Source organism: Coturnix japonica, chromosome 3, assembly GCF_001577835.2.
Source record: "Coturnix japonica isolate 7356 chromosome 3, Coturnix japonica 2.1, whole genome shotgun sequence".
Lineage (NCBI taxonomy): Eukaryota > Metazoa > Chordata > Aves > Galliformes > Phasianidae > Coturnix > Coturnix japonica.
In genome coordinates, this window is record NC_029518.1 from 61,122,652 (window position 1) to 61,142,357 (window position 19,706).

Here is a 19,706-nt window from a genome sequence, read left to right on the forward strand (position 1 = left end):
GGCTGGAGAAGTAAGATTTTGAAACAGCCTCCCAGGAAGACTGGAGGAGGTAAAAGCCGGACTGTATTAAAAGCTGTATATACAGAATGGTGTGAAGCAGTTACCTGAAGTAGCTGAACGCAATATTCCTGTGATCGACTTCACAGACATTTAGTAGCCATTAAAAAAATGCTCTACATTAGCACAAATTAGACTTTTTTAATTGGTAAGACTATTTTAATATTACTATTATTATTTTTTAATACACATAGCAGTACCATTTCCAAGGACACACTGAATACATGTGGAATTTTACATCTCTAGTTACAGGAAAACAAAAGCAAACCAACCAACCAAAAACCCCATTAGTATTATTTCCCACTCAGGTAATACTGAAGTTCTTATAGCATTACTTTTTTTCCCAGCAGATCATACGCTGTAGTGCCAATGGCCTTTCTTAGGCAATGGCACTGCCATTTGCAAGCTCAGGAACAAGGCAGCATAACACAAAGGGCCTTGAAATGAAAGCAACTGTTTCTGCTGTGTGTCTGTGTGTTTTCTCTGTTATGGTTTGTTGTGCAACAGCAGTAATCTCTACTGCTTTGTAGCATATTCACAATAAATGGCTTTTTAGATTGATTACATGCCTCAACTTTGCTTTGGCTATTAATCAATCTCAGCAGCTGTTTATTGCTTTGTATGCTACAAAGCAATAAAGATTATCCCTTAAAGAGCTGTTAATGCCACATGGAAAAGTTTGAAAACCATTATTTTTAGAAATAGTACTGCTGATATATAATTTTCTGGCTTTTCTTTCTTCCTTCCGTGTTATTTTAAGAAAGCTCATTGCTTGTGAAACATACAGCCATGTGTCTAACCATCTTTGTTGCTTTATTTGGATTCTTTTATATTGCTTGCCTGTCCTTCCTGAATTGCTGAACACAGTGCTCCATTGCTGACGATGGTTTGTGTAATGGTCCAGATTTGCTCTGAGTCAGCAGTGGATTCTGTATATAGAGGTGGCATCCCCAGGACATCCTAGTATCCCACTCTTCCTCAGTGATAGTTTTAGGACTTGTCTGCGCTAGAAAAATGAACTGGCGGAAAATCAGGCAAAATGTAGACTTCATAGGTGGACACTTTTTTACATCATCTAGATGTAAAATCTAGATAATCTAGTCCAACCGTCCTCCCATTACCATGACTACCCGTGAATAGTAAAGTAAGGATAAAGGTATTATTTGTTACTTCAGAACAAGGGCAGATGTCTGGAGAGTGCCATGTCCAGAAATAACCGCACCTGTAGAATCACACTGGCAAAAAGAGAATTTTTGCAGAACATGCAGTTTAAATACTTAGAAATATTCAAGTCATATTTGTGTGACCTTGCAATGTGTGCTAAGCCCACCTGATTTTGAAAACCTGCTGGTGTGCTCAGTACCACCTCTGAAGAAAGCTTGGGCTGCACTGTACCTTTGAAGTTGATGTTTTTCATCACTTCTTGTATTCTACAACCTGGCTTTGAACACACAAAGGAAGGATCAGGTGAAGTAATTATTTTGCCATCTTCTTTGTCCAGCAAACTATAGTCTGGTCCATCATTTCTCACCTACTGCAAATGATAACTACCTGGGAGATTCATTGTTAATGTTAGACCACAAGCTCAGGTTCTGCAAACATTTTTATGGTTCTGTCAATGAAGTCTTTGGTCATGATGTAATCAAAACCATTTCTGGGTCACATTTAGATATTACTTTTTCTGATGCAAGTATCAACAAAACCCCAAAGCGCATACAAAGTTTTGTAATAATAGTTACCAAAGAATTGACTATTACCTGCCCTTTGCTATCACTTATGCTAAGCTGTTTGTTGATGCTGAACTTGGTTCCAATTATATTAATGATGAATAAGTGTAAGTATTCATTTAAGTAAGACTGCAACATGACCATCAATGATAAAATATATGTATTTAGAAAATGCCTAGAAATAAATAGAAAGGTTTTCTCATATGCAAAGTAGAGAAAAGGAGAAAACAATACTGACAAAAAGATGAAATTGGCAACAGAAAGCTTATTTAACAAATAAAATGGAAACAGTGAAGAGGAGGAAATAAGTATAAAAGAGTGGAAGGAATTCCTCCCCTTGTAATTTTACCTGACATCTATCCTAAGGATTTTTTTAAACAGTCAGAATGTCTTTGGAGGATACATGTTTTGTTAGTAGGGGCACTCAGGCCATTCATCTTGTAAGCCTTCAATTTTGTTAAAGTAGTTACAGAATTAGATCCTGAAGACTGACACATGGGAGAGGAAAAGACTCAAATAAGAAGGGCTGCTTTTAATAGCTATGTCAAGTGGAATGGATAAATAAAGTAGGTAACATGCCATGATGTGGTGAAACTCACATGCATTTAAAGAACTTACTGTAGACAGAGGGTATATAGTGGAATGTTACTTATCTTTGAGGCATCATCTGTCATAGTCCCTTTGTTTGAGAAAAATACAAGCAGCACAAAAAAAAAAAAATTGCTCTTAAATGATGCAAACATTCCTGTTCAGCAAGGTTGAATATAATCAGAAAAGCCAGCATTGCCAAATGCTATGAAACATTAATAGCCAGTGTTTCATAAACAGAGCTGAATTCTAGACTTACTCTTTAAATGTAGCTGAAAAAATCTCACTAAGTGCGATGGAAGTAGAGGAGGTGCAAGTTGCTGAAAGCAACACAGCAATATGATCTAATTTACTTCAATTTCAACAACATAAATACTTTAAAAGTCCCTTGTTTTGAAAAGGAAGGTTATGCTTCTTATGGTAAGTACTGGCCACAGATAATGAGCTTTCATTCACAGCTGCAAAGTAGCCTGGTAAGAGGGACACTTCTAGCAATCCAGTGAGACTGTTGACAAAGATCAGCACTTCCTTTTGCTGTACCCAAGGTGGTCATGAATTTCTGTTTCCTTAGTGCAAAAATCAAGCTGGACCCTGGTATCAGACTGAAACTTGCTTGCTCTGCACCACTGGTTTAAAAGCGATAGAGTCCTTCATGAGTTTAAAGGATTTGGCACAGATTCAAGCAATGAAAACTCATCCAAGATGTTTAATCTCTCCAGGTACAAGAGGTCAGTCAGTAACAAGAGTCTCATTAAGTGTACTCCAGAGTCACAGTAGAAAAATGACCTTTCCAGTTTGGCAGATGTTTAAATGCAGTAGACAGACAGGAAATAAGATAATCATACTCTCAAGAGAGTCTTGCGACTGCTGACACTTTCATTCCAAAGCTGGAGTAACTTTGAAAGGTAGGCATATTTGGCAAGATAGACTGCGAGAAGCAGATGAAATTAAAGGTACAAGAAACAGAATTGCTGGGTGGGAGTCAATTTAAGAAATCCTTTATTTCTTCTAGCTGCCTTCTTTTTCACATCACTTTCAGCTATTAATTTACTACTCCTGAAGCAAGCCAGCATAAGGAAAGAAACAAAGAAATTCTGTTGACCATCTCTTGAAGGCCATGAACATAAAACAAAGCCAGAATGATGCACGAAGAGGTTTGGATTCCCCATTTTGTTGTTTTCATTACATTTGAATGTGAAGAATGAAATCTTCCCCCAGTAAAATCAAGTCAGAGGGAGATTCTCCAGCTTACAGCCGACATAGAGCTATTCCTTCCCTCCTCATTATGCAAGATGCTTTGATAACTACCCCATGATCCCAACACCAAGCCTTTGCAAAGCCCTTTACAGGATACAAAGAGCTGGAAGAAATAATATTCACAAAAAGACTTCTCTCACCTAGCAAGCACCTTAGACAAAACTTGCATAAAGTTGGAATCCATCTGGATTCTTGGCCTGTGTTGACTGGCTGCAAATTATTTGTGAAAGCAACAAATATCTCATATTTTAAACATGTGGTGACAACTCCTTTCATAATCCACATTTTGGAAGATTCCTGTACCCCTTTCTCTATTGTCTGCTTCATCCCTGACATCTAACATGCATGAATTTGTCTCTCACATCTGCATGGAGCCTAAGCAGTGCAAAACTTCTGCAACATTTGATACAGCCCTGTAGCACAAAGATTTGACTAAAAATGGTATTTCTCTTTTCCTGTCCCCAGAATAATACGGCCTACTCAGCTACAACTCCTTTGTAGTAGCTCATCCCAGCTATTCCCAATAGCAGCATTTCTTCTGTAGTAATACTACACTGAAGTGAAAAATTATCTAAATGTACCATACTTTAAATAATTTCAATTATGATACTATCACTTCCTATAATGGATGGTACTTCAGAAAAATAATAATCCATCACTGAAGCGATGTAAAGAAATTAATTGTGATTGGGTGAAAAATCAAGTACTTTTCCTATGATTTAGGAAGTTGGAGACAAGGTTTTCCATATAAAAAGTAAAAATTCACTAATAAATCTCTAAAAACAGCATTTAGACATGTGCTCTATACTTTCATTAATACACTTTCTTAGATTAGTTGAGTCTTTTTCTGTTTTGTAATTAACTTATCAAGGAGTAATAGCCTAATCTGAAAAAGCTGAATGGATGACAGAAATACTATTTGTTCTAAATTGAAAATATTTCAGCATTGGCCAAGATTAAATTCCCTTAAATTATCCTTTAAAAACATTGATTTCTAATACCGTATTTCCTTTTCTCAGTAAAATAGAAATATGTGTTCAGGGAAGCTGTTTTTAAGGAGACACTGCTGAAAAACAAAGCCATTCCAGTAATTGCAATCCTTCCTTAATGAGCAACCAAAAAGACAGCTTCTATTTAATGCTACAAGTTTGGTGGGTAGTCTTTTTTTTATTATTATTATCTATCAGACAGAGACTCTTAAATTAAATGTTCAGCAATATTCATATAAATGAAGAAAACTCCAGAGTTCTATACTTTGACGTAACCAGGCCACTCTAATATCTTTATATAGATTAATTCTCCCCCCAGTTAAAGCCTGTTAAAAACATATGGTATGTTGTTTATCAAGAGAAAGAGTCATATAGGAGTTAGTTACATGCACAGCATATAACCAACACCACATGAATAAAGCCATTTGTATATTTAAATGCTATTATCAAGGGGATAGGGAGCTAGATGTAATGTTTGAAATATCTTTTACCTGTGCTAACCTCATACTATGTGGTTAGTACTAGAAGTCTCATTAAAGCCATTTACTCAATTGGAAATCAGAAGTTAAAATGTACATAAGCAGACTAACCTCAAAGCTTGGCTTCCTCTTCTCCACAATGGCCTATCTGTGAATGCTCATGAAAAGTTCATTAGACATTAAAATTGATATTTTCCAATGATATACTTTAGTTCACAGCACTTCCAAGCTGGAGAACCCTCACTGTACAATAATCTTCAATGGACTTATCTCCCAGATCTCTTTGATTCCTTTTTTTTAGCTCATCACATATTTATTAGCCTAACAGAACATGTATTCTATATTCAATTCTATATTATGGGAAAAATAACTTCCCTTTGTTTCAAACTTGCCATATGAGAATTTTAAAGACTCCCATTCAATTATTTTACTGTACAAAGCTGTACACAACTGCTTGCTGTCTGCCTTTCCCTATACCAGTCATTATCTTCAAAGGTCTCTTTCACAGAGCCCCCTAAGTTATCAAACAAAAAAGTGTTAGTCTGATAGTAACAATAGTTTAGAAACCATCATTCTGTATTGAAAAGTTAGGATTTTCTGAGATCAACCCAATTCTGCCCATTTTTTTCCCCATGTAACTTACTCATGGGGTCCTTCTGCAACACTTTACAGCTGGTTTTTGATTTTAGTATCCTAAAGAACTTAGTATTATTGCTGAAGTTCATAGTCTTGTTCCTCACCTTTTTGACATCACTTAGTAATAAAGTAACAACATAAATCCCCAGTGAAATTGTAGCAAACCTCTGCTGGGAAGAACAAAACAACAACAACAAAAAATAACCCTGATATGCTTATCCATTTCTTTTTAGCTTTTAAACAATTACTGACCTGTGGAAGATTTTGTCTCATACCTAATCATGATTTCTCTTACCGCCATCAACATTTTTCTATAAGCCTTCACTCTTGGACCCAAACAGAACTCTTTTGGAAACCAAAGCGGATCACTCTCAACTCCTTGTTCACCTTTATACATCCATTTTTGCCAAAACACGCCTCTGTCAGGGAACTGATGCAGGTGAGCATGTAAATGTAGGACCACAGGTGATGCTGGCTACAGCTAGCACAGGAGAAGAATGCAGCAAAATAGACTGGGGTCAGCCTAGGCTAATTGCAATACTGCATTCTGATACTTCAGCTGGTGGTAGTTTCCTGTCATTATAGTCATTTTTGTGCATTAGGAAATTCCAAAGAAACCCACACCAGTGTAAGATTTAGTGGTCCTCCACAAACAGTACCACTATATATACATACATATATATAGTATTCCTTCACTCTCACAGGCACAAAAGAAATATACTTTGTCAACAGCTGAGAAAAGTGGGAACAATGTCCATTCACCTACTCATTCAAACAGGATTAGACAAGACACTTTGAACAGGTTTGGGTTCATTGTTTTTTTTTTTGTTTGTTTGTTTTTGGGTTGATTGGGTTTGTTTGGGTTTTTTTTCCATCTTCCTGAATTCTTTAGGTAGAAATTGAATCCACCTTAGCAGAGCTCTCAAGGGTTGCATGGATACTGAGAACAGCATTCAAATAAAAGTCTCTTTCTACTATTTTAACATTCCTGTAATTTTAGTTATAAAAAAACCCTGCTCTTTCCACATAAAAATTCTGCCTATATATGGGATGTTTACTGTATTCTGTTCACTGGCCTGCTATTTACTATCTGTAAATAGCAGTTCACCTCACATTTGCTCAGGCATGCATACACATACCTGTCCTTTATAATACACATGTGTGTACTTTGCATACATATGTACTTCTTAATTATATAGAAGTTAGATGTAGCATACATCATCCAGATGACAGAGTGCTGCAGATCATCTTAAATACCAAGTAACATGTAGTATGACTACAATAGAGTCCCAGATTTAATGTTTTGCTGATAAAGCTATGAGATGGAAAATATCCACATCCAGTTAAGTTTCAATCACCCAGGAAGACAGAATTCCTGGGATAATTCCCAGGAAGAATCAGCCACTTTTACCCTGAGGAGACCAATCAGAGATAACCCCTGAATAAAAGAGTATCAAAAAAGTGATGGAAACACAGCAAGAGAGGATAAACCTAAGTGCAGAAGCCATGGATGCAGAAACAAACGAAGAAAGGCTGCTTACATTCAGAAGGCCTCAAAGAGGCAGGGATCTCCAACAAGACACCCTCACCTCCACTGCCAGCCCCTAAATGAGCTCTGTGAAGGGGCTCCTGGCTCCACCCCTTCCCATCACTCAGGTGCACTACATACACCTGAGCTCCCCTGGGTTGGCCCTGCCTTCCACCAGGCACTCAATCATAGTCTCAAGCTGTGACTTAGCATTTCCACTACACTATTTAATAAAAAGAACTGTGAAAAAAAAAAAAAAAAAAAAAAAGTGATTAATATTGCAAAGAATGCTACACAGTCACAGAGGAATGGTTACCACTACTACCACTTTCTTTGCTGACAGTGGCTGTAAATAGTCAGGAAGAACAGAATATTGTGATGACAACAGCTGTGCAAGCTTGGTCCCAGCTATCCCTGAAGGTCCCTCGCAGTCAGGTGACCCTGACAGCAGTTTTATGTTGTTTCTCTGTGAGACAAAGAAGATGAGTTTTATGAGTTGGTGGTCCACTCTGAAAAGTTGCTTGCTGATTGGTTTAGCAAATCACTGGGCAAGTATTCTTCCATAATGTTAGTTCTGCTGCTTCTACCAAATAAGTTTTCTTCATAATACCTGACAGATTGTGCTTTATCTGACCAAAGTCACATCATCTGCCATCAGATTGGCTACTTGAGTGACATCAATTCAGTAGGCCAAGGCAGGAGCAGCTGAATAATGAAAGAGGCACTGCCTTCATCTTGGAATATAGAGCTTCTTGTTCTGGCCTAAATGACCCTTACCCACCTTCTGTCTCCTCTTTGCTTTGTAACAGGAGTTGCCCCTGGCATCCAGTTCTTTTAGGCAGAGAATAATTAGAAGTTACAGCAAAGCCATGAGGAGATTTTTTTTCCAGGCAGAGTTGAGTTGATAGAGGAAGACAGATATAAGGAGGAGTGAAGGGAGAAGGAGATGGCTGTGGGCTTTGGAAACAAGCTACAAACTCCAAGAACTTGAGGAGCCACCCTTGGGGAGAAAAAGATGGGGCAGGCTGAGATAAGAGAAAGATGCTGAGTTCAGATCAATAACACCCTTCTGGCTTTTCCCAGATTCCTTTCCCATCCCTACACACCTCTCTCAGTTACCTCACAAACACCCTCTGAAATTTCCCCTCCTATTCTTTGGAACCTGCTCCACTGCCACAAAAACTGAAGAAAAAAAAAAAATAATGCATCTGCTGCCAAGAAGCTTTAAGTTGCAAATTTCTATTAGCATTCTTACCTGGATGCTTGCCCTAAGCCATAGGTCTCAAGAACTTAAGCCAAAGATAACTCTGAAACCAGAAACAACATTGTTTGACAGCTCTGTCTGTTTGAACTACAGAACCAAGCTGAGAATTGAAACTCTTATCATCTTTAGTAAACCTCATCCCCTCCTGCTAGCCACATACAAGATTATGAGGGACTACAGACATCAGCATCTGCAGACCACAACAGCTGAACTGCATTTAGTGCTTGTCTCTGTGTTACAGCACAGCTCGCACTTTACATGTATTTTAGAAATACTACAGATAAAATAATTGGATAAGCAGGTCTGCCGTGCTAAGCAAACAGTACTGATACACTCCTCAGTTTCTCACACTATGCCACAATGATACACCCCTGTTCCATCTTCACATGCTTATTCGTTTCTGCCTCACTCTGTATCCCTCTGCCCTTTTTCTTAAGAATCCTCTTCTGTCTTCCAGTTGTTGCAGTGTTTACTCCAATTCAATGCCATTAAGATCCCCTTCCACGGAGTCCTTCAAATAACCTCAAAATTGCCACGAAACAGCACTAAATTGTCATAACAAATAGAAAATAAAAGTTAACATGAGACCAAGCATTCCACATTGGGCTGTTCAGCAATCACACAAAGGCAGAGTCTCTACCACGGCTCTGTCTTTGACATTTGAATTTTGCCTAATCAACAGCATGTAACACAAGTTTATATACAATACTTCAGCTAGTTTGAAGATCTTCACAAGATTTTCTAGCAACACATTTCTCTGCATACCCAACCAGCTTGTCTTACTGTGCATATTCCACCCACATCTACAGCCTGTCCAATGTTTTATCATAGCTCATTTATTGATAAATTTGTTTAAAGAATATCATGTGCCCTTAGATTTCTGCAGGGGACTATGGCTTCTTATTGCTTCTTCTTTCTCCTGAAGATGTCAGACAGATGACTAAGTAGGACTCCTGCAATCTTAACTGGCATATTCTTTAATATGTATGTAACATATTATCAGATATTGAATGCAGTGCATTAAAGCAGAGTACCATAGTATTATTAACACCAACGTACCCATAAATACCTGTTTTCTCTGTTTTCCTTTTTCCATGCGGGTACTTAGATATTAAAATTACTTTCTGCTCTAAGTCATCATTCTTGCCAGACAGCATGAAAAGGGTACTTCTCCCTTCCACTACTGTATGGTTTGCTGTCTCATAAAACCTCCTTTAACTTATCTATCATAAATACTGTTATGTGTATCTATTATGGAATAGGAGCCATTTATGCAAATGAGTTACGATCTCCTTGGAAAAACAAAAACAAATCAAGACATCACTCAATGCACAGACACATCTCTTAAACAAATAAGTAGTGCTGGATTCCCCCAAGGGTTTTTGCTCTGTCTAAGGACAAGTTAACCCAGTAGCTGCTTCTAGTTCTGTATTGCTCAGGACAGGAAGCCATAAGCGATCTTTCTTACAGGTGTTGCTTCATGAATAGCTGCCAATTCCACTTCAGTCCGTAAATTTGATATGCAATTCCCCTGCATGCTGAACTACAGAAATCAAAAAGCGACAAGTGACTTACAACTAGTGGCAGAAAAAGTATTCAGAAGATGCAAAAGAAGGTGCGGTAAAATGTGTAGACATGTGCAAAGATGTACATTTTAATCTCAGAAGTTAAAGAGAATCTAAGGATATAGAAGAAAAGAGATTTTCCTTTCTGTCAACTCAGGAGTCAAACACAACTATAGTTCTTGTGTCAAAATTATACCTTACACCAAAATTGAATTCCATAGAAACTAGCAGAATTTAGCATTTTAAGCACTTGTAGAAATAAAAACATTCCCCTGCAAGCATGGCAGAGGGTAACCATCAATTCTGAAGACCATGGAAAAAGCTGTGCTATGATTCTACTTATGCCGCTGAGTGATAACTCTCATTCAGTAAATGACAATTGTCTGAGAGCTCTGAAAGTCTCATTTTGGTAGCAAGTGCTATACTGGCCGACCATTATGCAAGAGCTGTGCAATAACCATCTCTGCTGGCTTACATTCTTGACTGGGAAAAGCTCTGTTTTGAACTCGTTAATCTCCATGTATGCTAAAAATGCATCTGTCTCCATAAAGCCATTCCATGTAAGGTTGGAATGGTGTCACAAATAAGGGAAGTATCTGCATATAAGCAGGGATGGTTTAAAACTGTAAGAGGGGAGGTTTGGATTAAATATTGGGGGAAATTTTTCAGGTGAGGCACTGGAATGAACTGCCCAGTTAAAGTGTAGCTGCCCCATCCCTGGAGGCATTTCAAGGCTAAGTTAGATGTGGCTCTGGGCAGCAGGTGGCAAATTGCCAACAGCAGGGGGTTGGAATTGGATGGGCTTTAAGATCCCAAGCCATTCTATGATATGGCTGATACGCTCATAGGATAAAGAGGCAATGAGTGGTTTCTGTGCATTTGCTTTCTTGGTTGGAACGTGGTGCTTAAACCCAACAAAGATAATACTGTAGTAACAACAGATACATAGGCATAATGCAGAAAGTAGGTTTAATAGCAGAAATTTTAAGGAAAGAGTCTGTATGAGATGTCATGTTGAAATTTACTGTAACAATCATCTCTGGACTTGCTTACATTCCATTCTAGCTATCGAGGAGGCTGTTCTTTGGGCCTTTGGGGAGAAGGAAGATGTTAAAGGTTTAAAACATTTGAAAACTTAAAAACAATCTACCCTTTTTCTGAAAATGATGCAGATTAATACTACCTACTGACATGATAACACATCTTGATAGGCTTAGTTCCAAATATAACAATATTTTAAAACAGGCCAACAGTTAAGAAACAGACTTCATTATATATGTGTAGATATCTACCATTAAAGAAGAAAGTAAAATTTTACACTGCTTTAAGAAACCTGTAACTAGGAAAAATCACATAGAATTCCTCCTTGTGCTATTTTGAAGACATTCTAATCGCATTCTTTGGTATTCCCACTATGTGGTTCCAAGCTACTAGAAAAACAAATAGCAAGATACTAGTCATGTGGCTTTGCTGCAACAGGAAAGCTACAGTTCAAGACAGTTTTAGAAATAGTGATCAATAAAGTTTTATAAGTCCCCTAAATCTTAGCGATGAAAAATAACCCTTCAGTTCTTCATAGATGGGTTGGACTATTTTATACTTCTCCTTTATTGTGACTGAAATGCATAAATGGTAAAGCATGCCTGCATGTCATTTTCATCAGCATCACTCTCAGCAACATTTTGGAGATAGAACAGCTTTTGCAAGCCACAGTGGGGATGCAAGAAACAAGTGTATCAACAGTTTGACTGCCAGAATGGAGAACGTGCTTTATTCAAATCCTTATCTCTTCCCTGCAATCCTAGATGGCCTAACTGGTGATCTGGCCCTTCTACTGAGTACCACCACAACCACCCTCTTAATAATCCCAGATGGTCACCAGTTCCTACATGTTTGTTTCTGGCAAACTAGTAGCAGGTTTTCTAAAGGTTTCGAAAGATGCTTGTCGCTAGAGCTAACAGGGCAACACTATAGAGGAAGCTGATGGGAGCAAAATATACAGTTGAGACACAGCGCATTCAAAAAATATTGTGCACAAATAATGGCTTTATGTGTAGCAGAGATAAGAAAAACTGTATTAGCTTTCAAAATAATGGCTGTGAAATTAAGCAGATGACTGTTTACAGCTTTGACCTACTGACACTACACCAAAGGAGGTGACTTAGATGTTAACTTGCACTCTAAGAGAACTTTTGTATGTTGTAGTCATATTTAGTTAATTAACACTTGTCTCTACACTCTAATCTAAGCCAATTTCTTCAGGCAGAGGAGTCCATGTCTGCGTTTTTGGCATATTAAAGTCTCCCACTGACTGCTAGAAAGGCCATTGGTTCCAACACACATAAAGATTGAAGCATTTTATTCCTCCAGGAATAGTGTTGCCAACTGCATTGCTAGAAGTACAAAACTGTCTCAGAATTCAAGACTTGTCTCCAAGACAGGACAGAACAGCTTTCAAGCAAAACAGACACAACAGTTACCATTTTGTGTTGCTTTTGGAGGCCTGCTGGTGTAGCCTGCTGGTTTCTGAAGCACTGAGATGTACAGAATTGTCTGCAGCAGAGCCATGAACATGCTTCTAATACAACCTTCCATTTGAATTCAGTCTCAACAAGAAGAAAAACCTGCTCATCCAAACGAATTAACAGCTGATTTCATGCTTCACTCCATAACAAGACTCATTACTGACTTCATTTCTATGAGGAAACAGTCAAAACCAAACAGGTTTTTGTGCCAAAGCCTGTTTTAATACAATTAGTGTCCAGCGGTGCCTAAAACTAATTCATCCAACACCAACTTTAGCGATGACTAAACAAGAAAAGAAAAACATCTAAGAAAAATTTACATTGAAGTGAGGAACAAGGCCATGCCAAAGGTAAAATAAACAAACCATTCTAGCCACTGTCAGCCAAGAAAATAGGATTCAACACTGCAACCTTTTGTACTGTTGAGCCACTCACTCCCTGGTTTTCACATTTTCAGTTTGTGCAGATTTTTTCTATGTAAACCCAAATGTCTGCTGTGATTGAGAACAGAAGGGAAGTTGTGGTTAAACCCTTCTGTCCATTCCTTGAATAACTGGATGAAAAAGTAAAAAACTACGTATTCTCTTTCAACAACCACAGAATCACAAAATAAACTGCAATTAACGCGCAGCAAAAGAACTGTCCATTTCTTCCAGGCAGATGAAATGTAAGATACACAATGATAATACAATTTGATTGATATTTTAAGATGGAAGACTGCAGCTGACCCCACTTGCACACTGACACAACATTGCATATAGGCCCTTCTGCAAAACATTTTCTTAAATGAAAAATAAATAAATAAATAAATAAAATACAGCATCATGTATCGATGGTCTAGAGTAGGAATGATTCCTAAAGAGTGGTCAGAAGGAAGCAGTGTCCAGAGTTGTGTTGTCTGAATTTGCCTCGTCTGAAATTCAGTTACTCATGTGCACCATAGCTTCCCCATGTCCCTGTTTACTCAGCCCTAAGTGCAACTTTTATATGTCCTGTGAAACCCCAGAAATGAGGTGCTTTAACACAAGTTGATTTCCAATGAGTCTGCTTTACACAGCAACATAGCATTGTTTATCATTCTGCATGCCCTTTCTTTAAACATATATTTCATTTTTTTAATGAAGCTCCACATTCAATGAAGTTATCAGCCAACCGTCTCTATGGCCCTCTTTGAACTGAAGTAACCACTTCTGTAACATCCACCTTCCCCTCCAGTGCATGCTTCCTCTTACCTGGGAGATGGCAATCTTATCTGCAACTATTATTATTATTATTCACCATGTTATTTAGGCCTTTCTTCTCTAGACTTTCTTCTCTTTCTTGAACAGGCAATGTAGGACTAAAAGCTGGAGACTGCTGCAACTCCTATACTTCTTCAGAGTCTGGAAAAAAAATAATGATCAAAATTTGAACAAATTAAGAGTTCTTTTAGCCTAAAAAAAGAGGACTGTCAGCACTTCTGCTGACATTCTTCAAAATATGTAAAAGCTATTGTAAAATGAAGGGAACAATCTGTTCTGTATATTGATACAAAAAGAAAAAATGGAGTTAAACTTCACCTAAGGAGGCAGTAGGAAACTGTACTCAATTGAACACTGTAAGAGACACCCAGGGAGGTTTCTTCTTTGGATACTTGAAAGGATAGAGATAGGGAGATTGGGTCCCACTATGTGGTAGCAAAATCAAAGGACTGACCAGATGAACTCTTCACATTTCTTTCTGTCCCCCAAGTCTATGCCACAGATGTGTATAAATGTGATTTTGAAAAATGAACCATGTTCCGTGTGGCAGCTGAAGGTAAATGCCTCCCCCTTCCCTTTTTTTTCCCCCTGAAATGTTCTGTCCATAAGATTAGTAAGGAAATTCTTTCCAATTCATATCCGACCATGAGATTAATTCCACACATTTTAGAAAGATGCAGGAGTCAAGAGCCCACATGAATCTGTAGGACCACCGCGAATACCTTGCCCAGCTTTTCATTTCTTGCTAACACTGATCTGACATTTTAGAGAAAGGTGACGCTTTCAAGCCACTCTAGAAGTCATTCAGTCATACTACAGGGGGAAAAAAAATCAATCAAAAACAGCAGGAATCATTTCCTTATGACATATTCCTGGCATTAACACTGTTGAACTTAGTACTGCCATGTGTCCGACCCACTGCACCAGAGCACTGCTTTTATGGAACCACTTCCACTAGTCACCAGACTATGTGTCTGTCTGCAGCCACATCGCTGCCATCTTTAAGCAACCAAAATGCCTGCAGACACAAGCCAAAACCTATGCTCCCTGTGCACGTGCACCTGCAAAATCAGAAATGTTTGTGGCCTGTTACCTGTTGTTTATGTGTACTTCCAGCATAAAGGACATAATAACGCAGGGTGGAAGGCGCTTGCAATTCGGTCACATCATGGTTCAGTTTGGGTCACATGAGAGAGAAAAAAAACACATGCAATGATCAGGGTATTGAGCACTGGGCTGCAAACAGGATTACAGGCATCAGGTGAGATAGCTCTATTTTAATTCAACTCAGCCTTTTTTAGGCCAAACAGAATGAGATCCAGGACAGGCCCCCAGCATATTGAAGTGCAGAACAAATTACAAGACATTTTCTGCCAAGATACACCAATGCATTTGGATTTTGTTTGTGCTTATTTTCTTGTTGTAACATCATACAATTTCAACTCCATCTGTGACTGCAGTGCTGAGAACACAATAGAAAGCAGAACGCTTCCAGCTAGAAGCATCCAGGTTTCAGCTTCCACCAATCCTCTCTGCAACCCACAGAATGGGATCTGTCTGGATGATACCCCACTGGTACACTTTGTAGCCTAAGAAAATTAAGTATATACCAGCTGACCTCCCATGCACAGCAGTCCTCTAGGATCAAAACCAGGCAAACCTTTAAATTGGATGTTAGGGGGAAGTTCTTTACTAGGAGAGTGGTTAGGCCCTGGAACAGGCTGCCCAGGGAGGTTGTGGATGCCCCGTCCTTGGAGGTGTTCAAGACCAGGTTGGATGGGGCCCTGGGCAACCTGATCTAGTAAATGTGTATGTTTGGTGGCCCTGCCAGGCAGGGGGGTTGGAACCACATGATCCTTGAGGTCCCTTCCAACCCGGGTAATTCTGTGATTCTGTGAAACCTCTGGCTGTCAGGGGATAAAACGCATTACATGGAGCAGACCTCAGGAGAATGGCAAGGAGGTGGGTCAGGGGAGGGTCAGGTGGGGTTTACTAAGAGGTTCTTCACTAGAGGGCAGCGGGCATGGAACTGCCTGCCTGTGCAGCAGGCACAGCCCTGAGTGCCAGAGTTCAGGGAGCATTTGGATATTGCTCTCAGACAGTGGGTTTGACTTCTGCATGGTCCTGTGTGGAGCCAGGAGCTGAACACGAGATCCCTGGTGCGTCCCTTTCAACTTAGAGCATTCCATCATTCCACGAAGGTCCGTGCATTGTACCACAGAGACCATGGGGAGGCACTGGATGTCACTCAGAGCAACGCAAAGGTACTTTAAGGTAACCCCTCCCCCAAACACTCGCACGAGTAGTTGCGACGCAAGCCGCAGCCCTTTCACCCTCAGTCTAAGAGGCTTTTCCTACGTGGCTTATCATAAAACTACAGTCGGCGAGCCCACCGCCTCAGGCCTCAACCAACACCCCACACTTCAGCGTCCCCTCAAGTGAGCCAACGCTGCTGCGGGGTAGGCGGGAAGGATCGGAGGGACGTTATTCCTCACACGGGGCCGCTCGGGCAGGTGCTGGGGGCCGCTCCGCTCCCCTCCCCGCCCGCCGCCCACTGACGAACGCGGGCTGACAGGCGCGGCCCCCGTGCGCCCCCCTGCTCCGCCAACCGCCGCCCCCGCTGACATCACCGAGCTGGATTTAAATAGCTCCACAGCCCCGTGCCTCCCGGATACAGCGCTCCCCATTGGCGGAGCGGGAGGCCAATGAGGCCGCTTCGCGACACGCTCTCAGCCAATGGCCGCCGCGCGCCTCCCCTGTCGCTAAGGGAGGGAAATACAGCGCGGGGCGCGGGCTGTCAGGTGCGCCCGGCGGTGCGGCAGCCGCGGGCGGGAAGCGGGCACAGGGATGTTGCGTTTTTTCCCCCCTTCTTTCCCTTAATCCTTCACCACGTCTAACCCCCAACCCCTCCTCCTCACCACGGGAGCTGATGAGCGGCCACGGAGCGGGAGCGGGCCGGGACGGGCTGCCCGGCAGCCGCAGCCGAGGAGGTAACGGCGCTGTGGGAGCTGCAGGAAGCGGGAGGCACGGCGGCACCTTCCCGCCCTTCCTTCGGGCCGAGCGCTGCGCCGGGCCCCGCGCTGAGGGGCTGTGCAGAGGATCCCGGCCGCCTGGTAGCGGGCTCACACAGAGAGTGTCTGCCCTGCCGGCACAGCTGTGCGGAAAACATTTCTTCCTGCTTCTCCCTTCGCATTTCTGTGGCTTGTCTCGTCCCCCTACCCGCGGTGTCTTCACGCGCTGCCTAAAGATCCCAGATTGTCTCAGCGAGCAGTTGGGGATTTCATCATGGATTCTGGCTGTGCTGTGCTGCAGGAGGAGATGCTGAACTTTGTGCCTCGCTGCTCTCATCTCCCCCTCCATCCCCAAACCCAGAGCAGGGCTTACGTCATGGTGCTGTGGGGAGATGCTTTTCAGAGAGAAAAAAATTCCTATGCGACCAGAAACATTATTGTGGGAGAAGCTGCGAATACACTGGAGAGCCCCTAGTTAAATAAATAAATAATCTGAAGAACATCCCCCCCCCCCAAAAAAAAAAAAAAAACAAAAAAAAAAAAAAAAACCCTTGAAATCAGAAATCTGAAGTGCATGCCATTTTTGTATGAAGTTTATGTTAGGGTTTCCTTTTCTGGGAAAGGGGAGCCTGCAATGAGAAATCCCCCTCTCCTCCCCCCCCCCCCCCCCCCAACCATATTTCTGTTTCCTCCTCCCCCCTTACCTGCTCTTCCATCGGTGAGGATGAGGATTGTGAAGTCTTGTTTCCTTTCTGTTGTTGCAGGATGCCTTGGGTGATTCAGAAATGAGCAGTGGGAGCGCTCGGTGATTTTCACAGGAGGAAGACAGCAGCCAGCAAGGCCCCGGCTCCCTGCCATCTTGAGCCCTTCCTGGTGATTTGCAGCAGCACAGATAAGTACGGAGCACTGAGGACTGAAGTCAGCGTTTGGACCTGACTTTATTTTAGTGTAAATGACCACACAGGATTCATACCGACGGAGATACAGGAGTAAAATAGCAGAAGTACATAAATGCCTCTTCTAAAAGTGCAGTTTTGAGTATTTAAAGGTTGAAGGGATATATAGAAAAGAGTCCTCTCCACATGTGTTTATGTTTACGTGTCCTAACAGAAGGTGACGCATTATCTTACATGCCAGGTATGTTTTGAATAAATCTGTATCACCCTATTGATTTCAAGGGGACTGTATTGATTGAAGTTAGTGAAGGAACTAACCCAGCTAAGTCTTAAATAATTGCAACGATATCTCTGTCTCTTTCAGTCAGATTTGCCCTTCGTGTTTAGTTGTTTCATAATCCTGCAGTTCTCCATTTCATCACTGCAAGACCAGAGTCTGTATTATAAAGACTGAAAAGGCAAAAACCTACCACCTTAAAAAGCAGTTCTTTCATATTCCAATCTTTATTTCCCTGCTAAAAAAAAACTTAAGGCACAAAAGCTCTCCCTATTTATTTATTTTTTTTAACAAGCCAATTTAGTTTCATTTACTCACACCGATATTTTTATACAGCCAAAAGCTCTTAGAAGGAGAACGTGTTCAATACACCAGAACCCTTAAGGATTTTGATAAAAGATATCATGAGTAACATCTCCACTTCTGTTATTTATTTTTTATATAGTAGCGACAAGATTGAATCACCATTTTTAGCTATTCTTCAGCAGAACTCGTAATCTATCAATGTGTCAGCTCAACAGCAGTTTTCTCTTCACACTAATGTGAACCAGAAGGTCCAGCTATCATAGATTTTGACAATTTTATCTGAGGTTGCATACATTGCAGAATTTGGAAGAAAATGATTTGCAGGACCTAGTATGTTTTTCTAAGCACGTACAACACGTAAAGCACGTCCTCAAAAACATTTTAAACTCACTTTACGGGATCACGTTCCTAAGTTAGGTGTTTCATAAGCATTAGGTTATAAGCACACTAAAATAACGTGTAAAATCATATGTGTTTCCCCGTATCTTTTTAAATGTCTCACATTGCCCTCTATGTTGTTACATAATGCATCATAAAGAAATACGTGCCTTCATTCTCTTTAAATCGCTCTGGCATGGACAGTGCTAAGCTTTCCTTCAAGTCCTTGTTATGCAAGTCCTTGCTACTGTTAATAGCTGTCAGCTCCGTGTGGTTAGTTAAAAAAAAAGGTAACCACGGACTTTGTGAAGCTCATTGCATTGCTGGAATTCACACTGACTCAGTTCCAGGTGCTTTGCTCCCCTTCTCGGCTATAAATTGAATTATTATGAGCAAACAGGTTTTTCTCCATTAAAAGAAAGTCCCATTCATTCCACTGCATCACAAGCTAATCTGCTTTTTGTTTAGTTGTGCCTATAAGCGTATTGTGTTATGAGTATCCGGATGCACTTCTGCATTGTTAAATCACAGTGAAATAGACTAGAATGCAGTAATATGTTGAAAGTTTGTAAAACAAAATGCAGATGTATAACTAAGTTCTGAAAAACACCGAGCACAGTAAAAATTCACGGCCAATGTAGCAGTTATTAGGTAACAAATAATCCATACAGGCACTAGGCAATATTATGTAAAGTCAAATCTGTGTTACACAGTATAAGCAGCATTCAAGTGAAACTGAGGAGATGTGAACAGAAGGAGTAATATCTAAAGCTCTGATGTTACAATGTTCTGTATTTCTCTACTCGGGAAGTGGAATTTTCCTCGTCCTTTTGTAAAGGCACAAAATTAGCAACAAGCACTTAAAAGAATCAGGTGCTTTACCTGCTATTTGCTCTTTTATTTTTCCCCCCTGTATCAAACAGATCATTTGCAGAAGGAAATCAGGAGAAACCGAGCAGCAGTACAGGTTGCCAGTATCTCA

General features: G+C 40.5%; 1 protein-coding gene and 1 long non-coding RNA gene across 3 annotated transcripts in view; one reads left to right on the forward strand and one right to left on the reverse strand.

Moving 5' to 3' along the window:
* Positions 1–15,580, reverse strand: part of ARMC2 (armadillo repeat containing 2) — a 73,571-nt gene extending 57,991 nt beyond the window's left edge. Inside the window, exons 1-2 of one of the 2 annotated variants that reach the window (XM_032443225.1) lie at positions 14,950–15,580; positions 13,894–13,997 (exon numbers count right to left, since the gene is read on the reverse strand). The gene's annotated coding sequence lies outside the window, so the exon portion shown is untranslated. Of the gene's footprint in view, positions 1–1,387; positions 1,495–13,893; positions 13,998–14,949 lie in introns of those variants that run through there. The other variant, XM_032443223.1, reaches the window with a different exon arrangement.
* Positions 15,581–16,570: 990 nt separating this feature from the next.
* LOC107311899 lies at positions 16,571–19,356 on the forward strand. The gene is made up of 2 exons (XR_001554287.2): positions 16,571–16,846; positions 17,632–19,356. It is a non-coding gene; the product is annotated as an uncharacterized LOC107311899 (long non-coding RNA).
* Positions 19,357–19,706: the final 350 nt, after the last annotated feature.